The sequence below is a fragment of the Galeopterus variegatus genome, unplaced genomic scaffold, assembly GCF_000696425.1.
Source record: "Galeopterus variegatus unplaced genomic scaffold, G_variegatus-3.0.2 Scaffold1944, whole genome shotgun sequence".
Lineage (NCBI taxonomy): Eukaryota > Metazoa > Chordata > Mammalia > Dermoptera > Cynocephalidae > Galeopterus > Galeopterus variegatus.
Window position 1 is genome coordinate 105,696 of NW_007728055.1, and position 4,848 is coordinate 110,543.

The 4,848-nt window shown below is 44.0% G+C and overlaps 1 pseudogene; it reads right to left on the bottom strand.

Annotated features, from left to right (window-relative positions):
* Positions 1-965: 965 nt before the first annotated feature.
* The window catches only part of LOC103596125, a 26,994-nt pseudogene continuing 23,111 nt past the window's right edge, over positions 966-4,848 (bottom strand).

Below are 4,848 nucleotides of genomic sequence, written 5' to 3' on the forward strand. Positions count from 1 at the left end.
CAAAAGGATGCTCTTTCAGGCCACGTGTCCCAGTGTGGTCCTGGTGCCTGGCCCTTGGCTTTGCTAACACAAGCACTAAAGAGTCCATATAAGTGGAATAGTGTTCCACACATACAAATTCATTTTGGTTGGTTGAAAGCATTCAAGTTACTGTTCTGTCTACACCAGGTCTATTTTGGTCAGGGGCAAGCAGCTCCTAATTGTCTTTATTCTATTTTTAGACTCTTATAAGCAGTTGCTTAAGGGTGCTGTGGTCAAAGGACAGTGACAGCCCAGAGCAAACACTTGGCCCACAAGGTGCTTGGGGAACTGGCAGCCCTGGCTCAGAGTTGGCGATGTAGATACACATTGATTCCACAGCTTAATGTCACTTCTGTCAGCCTGTCTGAGAGAGAAAGTTTTTAAAAACAGAGTCATTTAAAGTAGGGAAGCCTCAGGGCTTCAACATTGTCCAGGTCCACTTGGGAACTGCTTCTTACTCAGGCAACTGGACCCACCTTGCCATGGCCGCACCTTTCCCTAGCCAAATTCACTCACTGGCTTACCCAGCAAGGCCCTGAATGACTTCTGGCAGTTTCCAAAAATCAAATCCAAGTTGAAAAGGACAGGAAAAAAGAGTATTTAAAAGGATATGCCACAGGGCAGTGACTGCCATTTCTGAAAAGAATCTTAGAAATGTGTTAAATACTAACGTAGCATGGTGCAAGTATTAAACTCACTCATCGCACAAATATTTGTTTGAACACAATGAAAACAGTGCATTCAATGAGTAAATTTAACTCTTCAACATAATTACTCTCAAACATAACAGCATTTACATGTCAATATTTTTTCAACTTAGTGATTTGTTTTATAGGTCACATAACTTGGGTTAATTAGTATTAAGTTTGACTGGGAATGACAGAACATAGTCCTCCAACAAATAGTGGCTTAAGTTTATTTTCTCTCTTGTAAAGGTGTATGACTCAGATTCTAATAGCTGCCGGCATGAGGGAATCAGGCTCCTTCCACCATGTGACTCCACTGTGGGACGGCTCCATGCCCATGCTCACTGTCTGGCCCACCTTCAGGTCTGTGTCCCTGCCTGCAGGAAGAGGAAGGGGGACGCAGACTGCATGCCTGCTCTCTAGAGGACACTTAGAATTTGCACACACACTTCCGCTTCTGCAATGTAAATTCCTTTGGCCAGAATTTGGTCGCAGGGTCACATCTTGTTCAAGGAGGGCTGGGAAATGTAGTTTGCATTTGGAGAAGTCATAGCCTTGACTAGATTCAGGAGTTTCATTTCTTAGGAATAAGGAAAGAAGGGATAATAGGAGGGGAAAGGGAAGTAGTAATCTCTGCTGCAAACCAACCCTTTGGCCACCCCAGTATCTGCGTGTGCCCTTCTTCCCACACAGAGAACACACTCATCCCCTGTCCCCTGCAAAATCCCATCTAATCACTGCATTAGGCTCAAAATCCAGGACTCCAGGGTAAAGCACAGCCCTCTCCATGAGATGCGGTTGAGGCTCTTTATGGTGGACAGGGCAGCTGCAGGGAACACCCCCATCTGGAAGTTGGAGACGGATAAACTCAGTGTTGGGAAAATATAAGAAAATGGTCAGGGCCCCTCAGATATTCAGAATCTTGCTGAGCATTTGATGTAAACAGGCACGTGCTCTCAGGTGTTCCTTGGTTATCCTAGTATAAGTGCCCATGTGCACCCAGGTGTCCTGGGTTATGGACTTAAGTATAAAGGATGAGTTGCTCTGATCCACAGTGCCTCCCATCCCTGGGACTGCTGCTGGATGTGGCTGTTAGTGTCCCCCAGGACCCTCTGCAAGGTCACCACCACTGCCACTGCTGGGCCTGTAAGCTACCAGACCTCTAAGCTGCTACCGCTGAGGAAGCTGAAGATTGGGCCTGTGTCATCTGCCAACAGCTCCCAGAATCTTTCCGAATTACCTGGCATGGACCTACATGTGAGGGGGCTGGGGACCCAGCCTGCCATGTGAGGGGTGTGGTGATCCAGTCTGTACAATGGGTTTGAAGGGTCTGAGCCCTAGCTCTAACAATATAAATGGAAATGTAGTATAACTAAGATAATAACTAAAATAGTGAAACATTTTGGCTTTAGGTATGATTTGCCTTGCTTGAGAACTGGCATAGTTGTGTAGCTTTACACACAGTCACCATTGGCCCATACACACCAGCAAGTCTCAGCTGGCAGGAACAGCCGGGGCCCTCCCAGCATCGCCCACCACAACCTGACCTGGCGCTCCTGGAGGTTCCTCCCGCCGGTGTCTTCACTGCCATTCCTGATGTGGGGCTCAGAGGCCAGCCCTCACCACAGCTGTGCACTCCTCACACTTTCCTTCTTGTTTTTCAGTTCAGTGGTTCCAGGGATTGTTTAGGGGTTGAATAATCACAGGCTTTTGCAGACCAGGCTGGTAGTTTCTTCAGCAAAACAGTTTGTTTTTTTTCAAAAACATAAACACTTCTGCCATATTTGTCTCCAGGGAGCTGTACCTGTTAAGACACAGTTTATAACGCTGAAGATTCTGGCCTCTTCCTTCTTGGCCCCCACACTCTGCCAATGCCGCCTCTTCTTCAGCTTGATGGGGCCCACCTTGAGCCGTCCAAAGCGATGTGCACAGCTGGGAAGGAAACGACCTTAAAATGACCTTTGACACAAAGTTCCTGTTGGGACAGGGCTCTAGTTTTATTTTCTGCTTACAACATAGCAATGGCTTACACAAGATACATTTAATGCTCCCTATAGTAGGGGGCTGCATGGTGTCGGGGACCTATGCCCCTCCTATCCTGTTGTCACACCATGCATCAGCTGTAATGGCAACATTGCAGGATGGCTGCCCAGCTCCAGCCGTCAATTCTCATTCCAGCCAGTTGAAGGGGAAGAGAGGGAAGACATAGGCACATCCTCACCCTCCAAGGAAACCTACTGGAAGCTTCCTTCCACTGGTCAGAATTTAGTCATGTGGCCATACCTAGCTGCAGTGGAGGGTAGAAATGTCACTACCATTCTGGGTGGCAAGTGCACAATGAGAAGTCAGGGTACTTTTACTGAGGAGGAAGAGGTAATGTGTATTAGGGCAATCAGAAGGCTCTGCAGCCTCATGCTTGCCTTATATTTCAGTACTAGTGTCCTAGTGCTGGGAAGAGTTAAAGGACTGTTTTTACAGCTCCAGAATTTTTATCCTCCTCCTTCTTTATGGCAGATTTGTTTGGCCTTTGACACACATTTTAAAGGAGGCAATGACTCAAAAAGGGTTGCAGTCTCTGCCACACAGAAAAATTCTCCAATGAGGGGGAAACAATCTCAGAAACATCCTGTCCCTGGCACTGTCTTGATTCCCTTGACAATTGCCAGAGATCATCTTTGAGGCAACCGTTCCGATGTCTACTTCACAGGGACATAAAATGAGATCTCCCTGCTTAGTGTCTAGTTTGGGAAAATGGAAGTTTTAACAACTGAGATACCTTCTGTGTTTAGTAAATCATGAAAGTAAGCAAAAAAACAGCTCAGATGAAAAGCTCCATAACACCAACAGGATTGTTATTGCACATGGAAAACCAAAATTGATGAAATGCAGAATAAATATTTAACTTCTGAGACTGCAACTATCTTTGGATTGCTAAGTAATTTGCAGGCTAATGTTCTTAATAAAATCACATTTCCCCTGAAAATATTTACTATTTATGTTTTACTGCCTTCTTCATTGCCATTAGCAAGAACTCATTGAATTCACAAGTATATGTGAATTCCACTGGAGGCTAACAACTTTCAGCAGAACCTCCTGGTGCCGGTGTTTCTAATAGAAACCTTTTTAAGCATGTAGATAGATGTGAGAATGAACTTGTGGGGAGATCCAGCCCACAGCCAGGAAGTTTCCTGGCACACATCAGTTGGGGAAGGTGATAATAGAGAATATTGATTGGCATCTAAAGGGGAAGGCTGAAATATCATATGTCAGGGGTACTTCGTGAAGATGCCAATGGGGCCATACTCTCCACTGGATGTTATAACCCCAAGGATTGAGACCTGTGAAAATGGTCAAGATCTGAAAAAAAAAAAATTATTAGCTTCAAAGACACAAAGAAAACAGTAAAATCAAAATTAATAAATGTCTAATTAAATATCTACAAAGTATAACATTTTGCTCTCCTCAATTGTTAAATTTGGCACTCATGAATATTGGATGAGTATTTTATTACTTTTGAAAACAATCTGTTGGACAGAATCTCATAATGCAAGACTTCACAAATATGTACAACTGCCAAGATTTCATAACCAGCAGTAAATTTTAACAAGTTGCCCGTAGCCAAAAGCAAACTTGTTTAAAATCTTTCAAAATTTATACATCAATGTGTTGGGGTTTTTTTGAGCCAGTGTGTGGATACATCTTAATATGTTTGATATGATGTGGACTTTCCAAAAAGGATGTCTTAGAGAAGGAGGCAAGCACACAATTTCTGTAAAGGGCCAGAAAGTAAATATGTTAGGCTTTGTGGGCCAAGTGGTCTCTGCTGCTACTATCCAACTCTGCTGTGGTGGCATAAACGCAGCCACAGATGATACCCAAACAAATGAGCATAGCTGTGTGCCAATAAAACTTTATTTACAAGAACAGATGGTGGGCCAGATTTGCCTTCTGACAGTAGTTTTCTGTTCCTTAGATCCAGGAAAGTCTAATAACCACCTATTGAACCCTGTTCAACAATTCAGGCTCAAAAGTACATTTTTCTAAAAAACTGCTTTTATCCTGAATTACACAGAAAATGTCCTAAATGGTCCTCTGAATCATTAGCCAGTATTAGAATGGCTGTTCTGCACACTCATGTGTC